A 16,164-nucleotide genomic window follows, 5' to 3' on the forward strand; every position below is an offset into this window, starting at 1 on the left:
ACATAAACGGTGCATTGTAATTATTAAACGTTAGTGTGTTGAATTAATTTCACGAAATAACTATGTGTCATAAGAAAACACAAGCAAGTTTGTGAAATAAAGTGTGCATGCTAAATATTTGTTTATCATACAATATATTGTTGCATGCTAATTTATGTGCTGCATGTGCACGTACTAAAATTTTGAAAGAAGCACACATATACACACATACCACCGTGGATCAGTTTATACAGTCAGTGACATTTGGTCGCTCAGAAAAAAAGGAAAAGTGTGTCGCAAAAGAAAGGCACACTTAGTAGTGGTCCTGCAGCGAATACACGCAGCAAAGTCAGAATGGCTCATTCAGCCGAAGACCCTACAACGACCAAAACCGCGGATGTCATTTTGTTCTCCACTGACGAGTCAAATTCCGAGGAGTTTCCTCCAACTGCACCAAGTTTAAATAAGGAAATTAACGAGGTTAAACAAAACATGTCGACCGCGCTGTCAAAACATGTAAATGATGCCTCTCAAAATTCCTTTCAAAACGAATTTAACGCCATGTGGTATTCGTTTCTAAAATTACCTCTTCTGTGGAACGAGGACAATGACATTTCGAGAAATTTCAAGGTGCTGGATAACTTCTTTCGGGCAATCAATAACAATCAGTCCATCAGATGCAGCAGTTACCCACAAAATCTGGATTGTTGATGAAACTCATCACTACCCTTGTATGTTATTGTACATACTATTATTGTTATTCCACGTACGATGAACTTTTGACGTCTATTCGCCTGCAATCACTTCCTTATTGCAATATCCATCTGGACAAAGACATCGTCTGCAACAACTAAACATGCTAATGTGCTTTTCCACTAACGCCAACTTCGTTTCGGACAACCAGTCCTTTTTCAACGAAGAATTAAGAAGGTAGAAACCATCTGCTTTCCAAATATTACGACGTCCATCAATGCGCATCCTTTATGCGGACAACAAGTCCCTTTTAATGAAGATATACGAAAGTGGAAACTATCCACTTTCTCTATATTACGACGTCCAAAAAACCTCGAGTATTACCTATCTCCTCTTCCGACGATTTTTCTGTAGAAACTATCTACCACGTCGATGATTACAAAGCAACTAAGGATGGAAACTATCTGCTCTAATGAAGATTAAACAAAAGAACTAGTTCAGTAGAAACAATCTACTCTTAAGTCGACCAATTTATACAACAAAGTTGCCATTTTACTCTATCTTGAGTACAAAGGCTCACACGAATATGTCATTTTCTATGTGCTATAAGTCGCGTCGAGCCTTTTGCAACAATACCCTTACATATGGGTAAATAAACGAACCGCAACTGATCACACCGAGCATTCTCGCCGCGTGTGCAATCAAATTAACAGGTACAGCGGTTTGGCATGAGCTGTAGGGCAAAAATAACTTGCTTAAAGACATTTGTTTGTCACGTCAATTTCTGGCCAGGTTGCGGACAAGCAAGCGTTCCGAAACTACTGTCCCTATCATGTCTTCAAACGTCTGATGAAATATACGTGGGTGAACATTTATATATATATCAATCGTAATTTACACCCTCGCTCTCTCGCAAGAGTAAAACCATGTACGGCAATCGCTGCCTCTACAACTGCTATTCAGTACGGCAATCCTGCCTCTGCAATATCGATGATTACATCGCAAGGCACGTGGAATGTTCATTGACTGTAAAAGCGAGCGTGCCGAGTTAAAGTGCACATAACTCTAGCACAATCCTCGCTCAGTCCAAAGCACGAAATCACAACACAACTGTACATGTTACATGCTTCCAAGTTAAATTTGCATGTCGTTGTGTTTGAAAATTAAGTTTGCATGTTGTTGTGATTGCAAGTTAAATTTGCATGTTGTTGTATTTTCATGCATCCCTTGCACAATTGCCAAGTATGGAGATATTGCCGAAAATTAAGAACATTTTTTACCAATTGCGATAATAAATTTGGAAGTAAATCAATTAACGGCAGAGCACGACTTACTTTTCGTGTCTTTATTACATCGTATGTTTGTCAATTGTACTTTTATCCTACTTGTTACACATTCAGTACGAAATTGTCATTTATATGTTTTTTCACAGAGCCCATGATGGCCAAGAAACAATTTTTGCTATACTTGCAATGTCATTTTATCGTGTGTAAATTCTCATTGTACAGTACGTCTTCACCGCCATGACTCTTTACTCCTACCCTGTGGCCATATATAGAACACAGTTAAACCCTCTAGCGCCGGAGTATTTGTAGCGGTCACGTGCTTTTAAACTATCATTTTGACACTTTGGTTTGGCTAAGCATTAAGTAATGGAAAATTTTAACTTTGCAACCATGACTTTTTGTTCCATGGAATTTATATGCTGCTTTTGCGACATATGGTATCAAGCGGTGTAACTTTACTGTTCCATGTGTTCTCATGATTCAGTAACTATTGCACATATTTCACATATTCAGTGTCGTTGTTACATGTTCCCGTCTTCCTCATATGTTCCAACAGCCTGACCATAAGACAGGCTGTTGCGTAAACCGGGTGTTTCGAAATAGTTGTGCAATCCATTGCAGTGCTGCAAATCTTTGCAAGCGTTTAACTTTAACTTAAACAAACTAATAACTGATGTGAGTAAAAGAAGGTACTGTTCTGGAATGATCGCACGAAAAACGAGTATCAGTTTAACAGCCAATGTGTATCGTTGATCTTTCTCTTTTCCATCGTATCCTTCCCTTATAAAGGAGACTTTACGTGTGTTGCGTAACCAAAATAAAAGAAAAGAACTAAATTGATCTTTTGTGGATCATGTCGGCTCTATGCAGCAAGCGTTGAGAATCGTAATAATGAACTTACTCGCTACTGCAGACGACCGATACGAGTCACAAAAAGCAGAAGAAGTATCAAGCTTTCAAGCAAACAGTAACGCAGCACCACGCGCGCACACTCGCCCCCGCAGTATCAACTTGGGTATTGTTTATAAACGCGCTTTGTTCAGGTGTGTGGTGGTTCAGTTGCTTGACACAAAGGTAACAACAAAAAATAGTGTTTGTCTATGGTAGACAAAAATAAATAGTTAAGCTTGTCTTGCAAAAGCGACCAAAAACATCTAAAAAAACTTCAAATGTCTACCCTGCACATCTGTTGCTACCAGGTACAATGTGAACCTCAAAGGATACAATTAGGTATGATGTTACTAAAATACCTTTAATTCCGGATTTGATTCAACTCGTCCATAAAGGTTCTGGCAGATGAAGATCTTGTTCATGATGATGATGATGATGCTTTTTTCTATATTCTGCATGTTACTGATTAGATTAACTCAGAAGTATATATAGCAATAAAATATATATAACAATAAAATCGGCTGATGTGATCGCACGATACCAAGTAAAATTACGACGCGTGGAAAATTTTATTTCAGTAACAATTGAGTCACGATTTAAATTTTTGGGAAACACGTGGTTGAATTTGTGAATAACAAAAATACGATATTTTTAACCAATAAAAATCAACTTGGGGATTTCACAAACATGCATTAATCTTTATTAATACAAAGGTTCGAATTTTTTGCACAAAGAATTCAAATTGAGCTCATAAAGGCGCCAAGTTTCCAAAGTTAAAAAAATTAAACCGTTTGGATGACGGGATTTTTACGATCGATTTGATTGATTGTTTCCTGACACCTGTCAATCAATCTGCGAGTTAAAAATGAACACGAAAATTTCCTGGTTTCGGAGTTTGGAAGATAACAATACCAACTTAGTTTCACTGTGCAACGCACTCTGCATGCTTTTTTGTCCAAATATCTGAACCGTTTTTGCACTCATTCACGTTTGTAGTGCTACGAACGTTTAGTATTGTTTTGAAAAGTCGAAATCGATATTTTGACATAATAGAATTAATTGTTCCTTTTTCACCAAGCGCATAATTACATTTTTCAAACAGAACAACAATAAAATTAATATGTTCCTGATAAAGCTATATTTATTTCTTAACTTCACTGATTGAAAGCGCCGGTATAGGACTTAAAATAAGTTATTAGGTACCAGTTTATTTGAAGATAATGCACGTCTTTATGCTTTGTGGCATTTAATGTCCGCTGCCAAACCACTAGACAAAAACAAAAAACACAAATAATCGCCAGTAAATTTAAATTTATTTGAATAGCAGCAAGTTTAAGCTGATGTTCCTATTTGCCTAGTGTTATTAGGAAAGACGAATAAAACTGGTAGTAAGTTATGTTTAGTTATCTTACATATTACTTATCCCACAGTTACACATTTAAACAATAGTAATATGAAATCGCTTACTCTAGAGGTAAAATCGCCTTCAAACGCCAAAATTTTCACAATGGCACCCTTAGGTAAACGAAATTGTCCCAATCAAAGAATCCTGCTTCATAGGATAAGTCTGAAAAGGCTAACATTCAGTGCATGCCTTATTTGCATGATAGAAATGTGACAATACGTCATAGGAAATTATTCTCAAATGGATCGTTTTGCACTTGCCGTAAAATGTCTAAAAAATCTCAGAAAATCACAGGAGTGGCGTAATATTGCACTTCGCACCAATACAAGTCAAGCCACGTTTCTTGCCAAAAATTTCCGACATTTTGACTCCATGAAAGAGCGTAGTTTTACACTGAAAAATAATAAGAAAGCTTTTTTTTCATGTGGCAAATAAATTCCAAGTAAAGTTTGGTCGTGGAAAAAAACATTTCGCTATATATATACTAGAACTTCAAACTGTTTGAAACATCACTTACAGAAACAAGAAAAACTATCGTCACCATGAACAAGATCTTCATCTGTGCATTTTTGGTGGCTTCACTGCTTCTGGTCGATACTGAAGCGGCGGTCTTCGTTCATCGGCGTCGACATGTAGTCGTTGGGTGAGTGATAGAATTTGAAAAGTCTTTGTGTCAATGTGGCAAAGTATAAAAATAAACCTTGTATTTGCAGGGACCACGAGATTACAAACAGTAAGTAAAAACATTTTTTGTCTAATTTAAGTAAACTAATCAACGTTTTTTACTGGTTATTTCATTTTACAAAATGTATTACTCTGCCTAAAGTTTAATTCCAACAATACTTTTTAAAAGCTTTTTTGTCGATAACGTGAGTTAATGCTATTCAAATATCTTCCCCTGCTTTTTTGAGAAACATGTAATTAAAACTTTAAACTTGCATAATGCACTTGTGAATAGATGATTTTCAATAGAACGAAACCGTTTAAAGTGTTGGTACGTATGTTGTCACACATAAATCTCTTAGATTTATACTCTTTTTTCTTAAAGTTTCCTTTGCGACACTGTGACTGTTATGTTGCATCCTACTTTTACAGTGCTACCAGATTTATAAGCATTGGCGTAAAATATTGTTTATTTTTTCACATTATTTTCAATAGGTGATGTGATGGACATGGCGCAGACCTTTGCCGATGCCTTCATGGATGAAATTCGTCAAATGATGCAATAATGTAATTATTCTAAGTTTAGCATTTCGTTGAATACATTATGACCTCAACAAATTTTATCTTTTTTAAAGCACCAAGCAATGCTGGAAGCGGAACCCTAAATTTTAATAAGGATATTTGAGATGAGCGATCGTAAATTTCCGGTCAACGTTAATTCGAGGAATTTTTTAGTCAAGTGGTTCGGTGAAAGCCAATCAACCGAAGCCGAAGTCCTAAAACGTGACAAATTTTTCCCCGCACCAATGTTGCCCCGGTCATCCATCAGAAAAAGATAAAAATGTCAAGGATTTTGTTTTGAGCTTTGTCAGTTTGTACTAACTTAATCATAAGAAACAATAAATACAATATCAGTACAATGCTTTGTTGAAATGTTGTTTAGCTGAAAAGTACAATTGAAAACAAAACACAAGTTCCGATTGCCACCAAAATAATAAGCTTTCTAATTTTCTAAGAGTTTCTAGTGACAAACTTAAAACGAAAATGATTAAATTTGCCTTTTACGCGGGTTTGTGTCAAAAATAACGAAGTCGGTTCTCCATCGTTTCACACACAAACACACAAAAAAAACTGTTTCCCGAGTTGAAACTGTCTAGTAAGAGAAATACCTATAAAACTATGTACGTGTACCAACTAGATTACAGTTGTAAAGACCCGTTTACACCATGCGTAGCACGCTCGCTAGAGCCTGCGTAAGTTTGTTTGTTTCATTTATTCTGTTTGGTTCGCGCTAGACTGATGTCGGGCGCTCAAGTTTCGTAGAGATGAGCGACTATAAGCTATAAAAACATAAAAAAACATGCCATAAATATATACAACAACATCCTAAACTATCCTGTATGATTACCGAGATACAAAATCATGTTCACTAACAAAATATCTTTTAATTTAGATTCACAAAACTTTTTCCAATCTAAAATAGGTAACAATAATTTTTGTTGTGATTTATGGCCTTTGATAGTCACTGTGAGCTATAAATGACTTTGAGTATGTTATTTACTACACTTAGGTTAGCACCGAATATCGCAGTGTAAACGGAAGGGGTTGCAAGGTTAGGTTAGGTTAGACGCCGCTAAGTACAGTGTAAACGAGTCTTTAAGCTTAACCAAAGCAACAATTTAAAAAACCCTTACTTACATTACTCACATTCTAGTTTTGTATTTGTAGACAAAACAGGGACAAAAATCAGATAAGTTAAGTTGCGTCTATTGATGTTACTAGTATATGGATGTTATGTTCGAATATGTCTCAAAACGTTCATGCCGCAACCAATTTTTTTGTCACCAGGCCGAACCTAAAATCTGTTCTGATGGATGTTTTCTGTGTTTCTGATGCAGTTGGACTTTATGACATTCCAAAACAATTTTTGCAATCTGTAAGCTAAATTAAACATATAACATTTTGCAGACAACGTGGCTCGTAACTACATGTTAATTTATGATTCTTTAAACCTGTAGTCCCCCGCATTATAGATGAATATTTAAATTTTGAGTCAGTTATATTACCTAATAAATCCAACTGCTAATTGAATTACTCCACTAACGATTGGTTTAACTGTAAACTTAAAAGTCAAAGTGTTGCACTTTTAATGTGTCATAACGATACACAATAACCAAACTTGATTCGAGGATCATTTTAGTTACATGGTTCATGTTTCAATAGCAAATTTCAGTTTGAATAGTAGTTAAACTATTTAGCAGGACAATACCTCTAAATACATTAAACCTTTTACACACCACCATCTAATTATAATAAATATGAAACGATATAAGAAACAGGGCAAAAATGGCAGAGTTTCTGATTACACAGATATTACACATCCGAGCAAACAGTGTGCTAAAGCCCTGATTTCTGTTAGTGAAACATACCGGGAACAACTCGAAATTGGACAGATATGAGTTATTGTCTGTGTTGCAATAACACTATGTTGGCTTACGCAACATCACACCATGTTGGTTTATTCTCACGCTATGTGAAATTACGCCGCAGGCTTGTATACGTGTCTTTTAGATATGAAGAACATAAACTTTCTCCAATTTGTCTGTGAAAGCTGTCTAACACAACTATGCACATAAACTAGGCATGCACGAAATGTTGACTTCCGTGAATTTTTTGTTACAATTCAGTTACAAGTGCCGTAACTCTCATTGGTTGTATGAAGCAATAGTTCTATTGTAAGTAAAAATGAAAAAAAGGAATTACAATTTTAATTCACAACATTTGGTGTACAGACCTTTGGCTTTGTGCACAATTAGCACACTAATAGTTTATTTTTCGAAAATTTATTGATTTTGAATATTAAGTTGCGAAATAGTTTGGTGTGATCCCTGTTATCGATCTGCCAATCTATAAAATTGAAAAGAATAAAATTACTTTTTTAGCACAGACAACATACTGAAGGTTTACATTTTAATTACCCTAAGTACATCACTGTTTTAGTTGACGTATTTCGTCCATAAAAGCCTTTGCAAACATTCGACCCATCTCCATCATTTGATCTAAAAACAAAATAGTTAGAAATACTCGTGCAAATACATGCGTTTAACCGATGTATCGTTTTATCCTGTAACACGATTTTCAGAAACATTACTGTTGAAGAGAAACAAAAACATTATGTGTCCAATTAACGTTTTTGAGTGTTTGATTTCATCAACCCACCGTTGGATGTTTGATCTGTGTTTTCATCCCGGAAATGGAAAACAAGTAATCGAATTCTGATGACAATTTTATCAATATCAATTTACTCCTACCGCCAAAGAAATCGACGAAATCGTGGAAAGCCTGGAACAATCAAAGCTTCTGTATCAACAAGAAGCAAAGCAGCAACGAAAAGAGCACCAATAAAATACTTGTTCATGATGGTGAAAAATTGTTTCCTTTGTCTGCAAAGAATGGTGTAGACTGGTACGAGCGCGAGTTTATATAGCGCAATGTTGACGTTGGGCAAAGTTACCAAGTAGATTTTGAAAGCATGGAAGATGCCTTCCATCAGTAGTGGAGTCACGATGTTGGAATTTTTGTACGAAAAGGGTTTCATTTTTTATTGATAAATTGCAAGACCGGTATTTTGTGGGCGGAATTTTTTTGAACTTCTATAATGAGGAAAGTCGCCAAATTTTCTACGAAATAGATTGCGAGGGAATCACACAAACATGTTTGCTTTTAACAATCGACAAATATCACACAGTCAAACTTTATTTGCACCATTATCACTAGATAATGAAACATGTAATGCAACTTACGAACAGGTAAGTAAAAAGGAAAATGGATACGTTACTGCTCATCACAAGAGAAACCAATCAACGTCCTTGTAAATAAAACTTAAGTATATGAGACAAAAAAATGTAATGAAACTACCGTAGACCATTGTTTGAAACCATACCTTTCAAACACTGGAAATAATACACATGTTTTAAATATGTCCGTGGCACAGTTAAATTTATTCATGTATGTTTTATGTTGAGTTCAGTTCTGCAATCTATGACAGGTTCTTTAAAACGTTTATGCACTTCTATATCTTTTGCGCTTCATACCGAAAAACTAATTTAACACGTTTCTTGAAAATTCCAAGTTAAGCATGCTTTCAACATGCTTTCAAAGTTCAAGCACGGTTTTGTTGAAATTTTAAATCGTGACTCGATTGACTCGGGATAGGTCAAAGTTTTACTTGGTAATTTTCGGGCACATAAACAAATACTCCTCTATATATACTTGCCCTTAAATCCATCCAACCATTACTTTCAGGTTATTAGGAGTGAAAAATCATTGCAATCATGAACAAGACTTTCATCTGTGTTTTCTTGATTGTTTGCCTGCTTCTAGTGGACACTCTTGGCGGAAGAAGACGCCGTAGAAGGAGAAGACGAAGACATCAAGCTCACCATGGAGGTGGAGGAGGTGAGGGTGCCGCTGGTGGCGAAGGTGGCGAAGGTGGCGCAGGAGCCGAGGGTGGAGCTGCGGACTCAGATGGTAAGTGAAGTGAAGTCATGTGGTGGTTGATTTATAAAGATGATTTATTTTGTTCATACTGTCGACAAAGAAAATCTGCTGTTGGATGAAATGGACATGGACGCTGCAGAAGAAAGCCATAGATAATGTAAGTATGTAACTGTATTCTCAATGATCAACTTGTTACTGCACCACAAATATATGTTTTGCAAAATTGTAAACTGCCCAAATTTTCTAAATTGTTTTAGTCCTTTAACCGTCAGAAACGAATAAGTCTTCAAAGTTAATATAGCGAGTAAACCGATTCGACAGACAAGCCTGATTAAAGATTTGCAAAATTTATAGTGATGCGCAACAAATCAACACATATCTTGGGCACATGCGCATATGTGCATAAAAAAAGATAATTAGAACGCAACAAGCTAATTGTGCAAAAAAAATCCGAACTAAAACTTCAACCCTAAACTCCAAAGTTGGTTTGGCTTAAAAGCCTGGAACAGGTTCTCTTTTACAAAATAAACTACTTTGATTTAAAAAAAAGATTTTACAGTCTACCTTGTCAACCAATGTAAAATGTATGTTTTAGCTTGACTAATTGATTTTTTAATTTCAGAACCTTTTTCTACACAAAAAGCGTGAAACCCACCGGAACATTGTCGATGCTAATATACATTTAAGCAGAACCTAAATATTGAAAATGCAACTAATAAAATATGTTTAGAATTAGAAAATCATGCAAATGCTGTTAGAAGCAATAAGCAACAGTCATTAGGTTTCATGTAAAAAGAAACGAAGAGAAATTTAGTTGAAATAACATGAAAAACACACCGTGAAATTAACATAAACAAGTTTTTGGAAAATAAGAACACACAGGAAACAACTCGTGATAAATAAACAAACTTTGTAAATTTATAACAATACAACCTTGGTGACTACTGCAAAACAAGGTTACTGGTGTGAAACAAGGTGATAACGCCAAAATTACATTAACAAATAAACAAAATTTTGCCGTGGGTTAAAACCTTTGCCGTCATAGCAAAAAATAACAAAAATTTCTAAAACGTGTTAAACTCTAGTATTGGGAATCAAGTTGCATGTATTGTTACATAACAAGTCGAATCAGCCTCTAACAAATTAAAGCTTCTGGCATTGGTAAACAAAATTATATCATTTTAAAGACAGTCATTTTTTGCAAATTTTTCTGGATCAAAACAAAGTACGATTTCGTAAAAGTTTAAACATTTGATGAAACCGATTTAAGGACATTTAGGTTATTCATGACAAGCATATTTTACCAGAAAACATGTGACCGTTTCCAAATTATTATTTTGTATTTTTTTATTAATTTAGATTATTAGACATGATCCCGTTTTGTCACAAGCCACACACAAGCAAATAATTTTTTGGGAATATCGTGACTCTGATTCTCAACCTTATGCAGGGAAGTTTTCTCTTGATTTCCGTTATTCATCAGCAATTCTGTAAAAATAAACAGAAAAATGACATGGTTTGGTACAAGCTACATAAGTGAATCTATTGTTTACAAATTTGTGCAACTTCCCTTAGTACGTCACTGCTTTAGTTGGGAATTTCGTCCATAAGACCTATTGCAAACGTTCGAGCCTTTGCCGTCACTTTATGTTGGAAGCAATAGTCTCTCTTTGAAAAAAAAGTCCAAGTGACTACTAGAAAACTTTTGTTAAAAACTGGTTGTTTAATTTTGATCAAAAACAAAACAACTAGGCAACAGTACTGTTGCTTTAACAAAAACATTCGGTGTCAAATGTCAAACTTGAAGAACTTACTAAAATTTAATTTAAAAAAAAAACTATGAGACAATTGATCCGTGTTTTCTCCTTGAAATAGAATAAGCACAATGAGATTGTGGCTACAAGTTTTAACAATATTTAATATACTCCTACCATCAGAAACATAACGGAAGCGTTGATAGACCCCAACAAATATTATTAAGAAGCTTAGTAGCAACAAAAAAGCAACAACAAGATATTTTTGCACGTTGGAAAATATTTTTTTCACTCTTCCTGCAATCACTCTTCAGATTGGTTCACGGGGAAGTTTATACAACACACTGTTATTATGCGACAAAAATTTCCAGAAGTATTTTTAAACCTTGGGAAATACGTTTTGTTCTTAAACGAGTCACGATGTTGGAGATTTAGAAGGAAGAAGATTTTTACGTTTTATTCATAAATTCAAAGGAATCAGTATTTTCTGAGAACTTCAGGAACTATCAACGGTGAAATTTCCTAAAGCCCAACTGAAATGGTAACATTGAAGCTTGGTTGATAATAACAAAAATGTTCGCATTTTTCGTTGAATTTCAAGCACATTTTATTCAACAATCGCGAAATCGTGACTCAATTGAGTAGACTTTGCTAAATTTTGTGAGAATTTGTTGAGTAGCTATCAGTAAAGTTTGCAATCGATATCCAGGAAGCCGAAATGGAACTAAACCCGAACCTATAAATCGGTTTGAAAGGGTGAATTCATTAAACACAAACCGAACTTGTATCAAACGCGAACCGTAAACAACCATTCTTAAAATACCGACCTGAAGTTGAATTTTGTATTTTATGTGATTTTAAACCCGAACCGGTAAAAATAGAGTCTGTTCTAGTTTATTGCATCATCACCGAAACAGTTTTCTGGAAGGGAGTTCCTTCCATCGTAGGAAAACGAGATATTGTAATGTGCACGCTGAACCACCGATAAAAATTTGTAAACTGTTATTGGTTATCGCTGTTAAAATGATCACATAACATTTTTATGGTTAGGTAACAGCTCGTTTCCAATGAGGTTGAAATTTACGATGGTGAAAGAAATTTACCAAGGAGAATTTACGATTTATTGACAAGTATAAGTCAGCTACGTTCCAATGCTTTTGTTTCACAAGGCAGCAGTAAGTTAACTAAATGCAATTGTTACGACATCAGCGCCTTGTCCATGGAAAATGTTGGTCAGTTTACCAGCCAATGCTTAGTTTTATCTTGTTATGGTTAGATAACAGCCCGTTTCCAATGAAGTTGGAATTTACGAAGGTGCAAGCAATTTACCAGTTTACCAGCCAAAGTTTAGTTTCACTTAAGCACAGAACAGAGATCTAAGTCGGGCCGGTTTTAGAATCGGTTTGGGGTCGGGTTAGAAACATGTTCTTGATTCGGCCCTGACTTTACACTCTGTGTCTTTATTTTGTTGGAATAAATTTAGGTAGCTAAGTGGCCAGTTGCTGGTTCAGACCTATCGTCAAACAGCTCTAAACCGCCTTGTTCAAGACCAACCGTTTATTATTGTCTATTGTGTCTGTTGTCTTGATCTTTGCAGGCTTCAATGTATAGGCTTGTCGATCTAACTTTCGTGCCTTGACGAGCTTCTCAAAACGATTCGGGTTCGTGCCTGGTTTCGGGCTTGTACTTTCCGGTTCGGGCCGAGTTCAGACTATAATTTCAAACACGATTACATATCTGCTTGAGCAGTTTGTTAGTTTTGACCATTAAAATTGTAGTTTAAACACTACGTCCTACGTGTATGCTGGTTATTAAAACAAAATCACGAACTGAATTAGGTGTTTTATCTTTCAAGAAACAATGTTTGCTATGTAATTTTAGCAATAACTCAAGACAACAACGAATATTTTTACTGAAGTCGAATTGAGAAAGTAAACTTTAGTCATACTTATCCATACTACAGAGGTACACAAACTTCGGTCACAGAAACAAATTTATGTGAACAAGTTCAAGTGCTGTGGTTCCAAATCTAAAGCAACAGAATTTGTAATTGTAATACAGTGGCACGAAAGTAAGTTCACACTGCGGTTGTGCGGTGTGTGCATTCCGCCAATCTAATTATTCATATTTTAATAGTACTTTGTTTTGTTAACAGACCAAATTAGACACGATATCAAACAATGCAGTTTAAAAAATATTTTCAGATTGATTTCGACAAAACTACAATAAAACCCTCACCACAACTCAAATGTACTTAACTTTGTTCCTATTTTTAATAGCAATTCACTCCTAAATAGCATAAAAAAGCTGGAAATCGGCTCGATTGATTTGCCATCCTTCGTAAAAAAAAAATTGTCGGCCCCATGTCTGTACCTTATATTCGATTTCTGTGTTTGCCCAACAAAAGCAATGTCTAGAATGTTATTTAACTTCTAAATGTTTTCCAAAACGATTTCCCCAAATTTGAAAGACAGAAAACCATATTTAATATAAAACCATCAATTACGATTATTGTTGTTCTTCCTGGCTTGTCTCATGCTTATATCTCATTACCAGTAACAACACTGCAAAAACATTACTTTCTTTAAACAGAGTAATCAATCAGTGAAGCGTTATTGTTGACTCTTTATAATTCGCATGTCGAAACAACTCATGTAACTGCATTGCGTGCCCGAAAATTTACAAAAAAGCGGTAAACAACTGTTTGCCTTTGAAGACAACAATTGATCATTGTTGATATTTTCAATTCTTGCTGTCTTTTTACCTAGTTGCACCTCACAGCTGGTTCCCTATACTCGGTATTTGCAAACAGTTTTGATTGTTTTTAACGGTTTATTTCTGAAACTTTAAGAAGTAATCATTTTGTCCGTCGTCCTTTAGCTTCTCGATCACCATTAACCTGAAAAGTATAAGTATTGTAAAGTATCAACTTGAGTATTGATTGTAAACGCGTTTTGTTCAGGTGTGTGGTGGTTCAGTTACTTGACATAAACAGAATTAGTGTGTGTCTATAATAAACAAAAATAAATAGTTAATCTAATTTTGTACAAGCGACCAAAATCATCTAAAGATACTTCAAATATCTACCCTGCACACCTGTTGTAACCAGGTAAAATGTGAACCTCAAAGAGTACAAGTAGGTATGATGTTACTAAAATACCTTGGGTTAATTCCGGATTTGATTCAATTCGTCCATAAAGGCTCTGGCAAAGGCCTGAGCAACCTCCCTCACACGATCTGTAAAATTAAATTTGTTTCATTGAAGAATTGGACCTGGCAAAAATTGTAAAAATAGTAAAGACTGTACAAAGGTCACCTAGTAGAAACATAGAACCTCTTTGGTAGGCAAAACTAAAGGTTTACCAGCTTTACTTTTTCAAACCAGTCGATGTTTCAAGGTAAGATGTAATATAAAAGTTATTGTGGAAATGTCAAAGGTAATTCACCTCAAAAACAATGCACTTATATATGTTGTGTTACAGCAGTTTAGTGAGGTAGCAACCTTGTTTGAATGACACCCTAATAAGAGTTACTCAAACAAAATACATTTTTTTGTGATCATAAATTTTCAGACCTCAAGCATTTTATTTCCCACACGACCTGACCTAAACTCTTAAAAAATTCTAGTCAGACATGTGTACATTGTTAAATGTTGACTTACCGTTTGTCACATAGGCAGCATTTTCATCTCTGCAAAAATAAGTTTTAGAATTCACTATCAAAGAAATTGCCGATTAAAAATTTTAAATTTCTCATTAATTAAATCATGAAGTCACCCAAGGAATCTTCGAAAAAACGCTTCAGTGTCAACCAGAAGTAAAGAGGCAATCAAGAAAACACAGATGAAGATCTTGTTCATGATGATGATGATGCTTTTTTCTATATTCTGCATGTAACTGATTAGATTAACTCAGGAGCAAGTATATATAGCAAGAATTCGGCTTATGTGACCGCACGATACCAAGTAAAATTAAGACGCGTGGAAATTTTATTTCAGTAACAATTGAGTCACGATTTAATATTTTGGAAAAAAACGTGCTTGAACTTGTGAATAACAAAAATACGGCATTTTTAACCACTAAAGATCAACTTGGGGATTTCACAAGCGTGCATATCTTTATTAATAAAAAGGTTCGAATCTTTTGCACAAAGAATTCAAATTGAGCTCATAAAGCCGCCAAGTTTCCAAAGTCAAAAAAAGAATAAAACCGTTTAGATGACGGGATTTACGATCGATTTGATTGATTGTTTCCTATTACTTGTCAATGAATCTGCGAGTTTAAAATGATCACGAAAATTTCCACGTTTCGGAGGTTGGAAACTAACACTATCATCTTAGTTTCACTGTGCAACGCACTCTGCATGCATTTTTGTCCAAATATCTGAACCGTTTTTGCAGTCATTCACGTTTGTAGTGCTACGAACGTTTAGTATTGTTTTGAAAAGTCGACATCGGTATTTTGACATCATGAAATCAATTGTTCTTTTTTCACCAAACGCATAATTACATTTCTCAAATAGAACAACAACAAAATTAATATGTTCCTTCACTGATTGATAGCGCTGGTATAGGACTCAAAATAAGTTATTAGGTACAAGTTTATTTTAAGATAATGCACGTCTCTATACTTTGTGGTATTTAAAGTCCGCTGCCAAGCTAAACTAAAAAAAAAAATTAAATTCATTTGAATAGAAGCATGTTTAAGCTGATGTTCCTATTTGCCTAGTGTTATTAGAAAAGACGAAAAAAATGGTAGTAAGTTATGTTTAGTTATCTTACATATTACTTATTCCACAGTTTTGTATGCACATTTAAACAATAGTAATTTGAAATCGCATACTCTAGAGATAAAATCGCCTTCAAACGCCAAAATTTTCACAATGGCACCCTTAGGTAAACGAAATTGTCCCAATCAAAGAATCCTGCTTCATAGGATAAGTCTGAAAAGGCTAACATTCAGTGCATGCCTTATTTGCATGATAGAAATGTGAC

This window comes from Phallusia mammillata, chromosome 1, assembly GCF_965637545.1.
Source record: "Phallusia mammillata chromosome 1, kaPhaMamm4.hap1.1, whole genome shotgun sequence".
NCBI lineage: Eukaryota > Metazoa > Chordata > Ascidiacea > Phlebobranchia > Ascidiidae > Phallusia > Phallusia mammillata.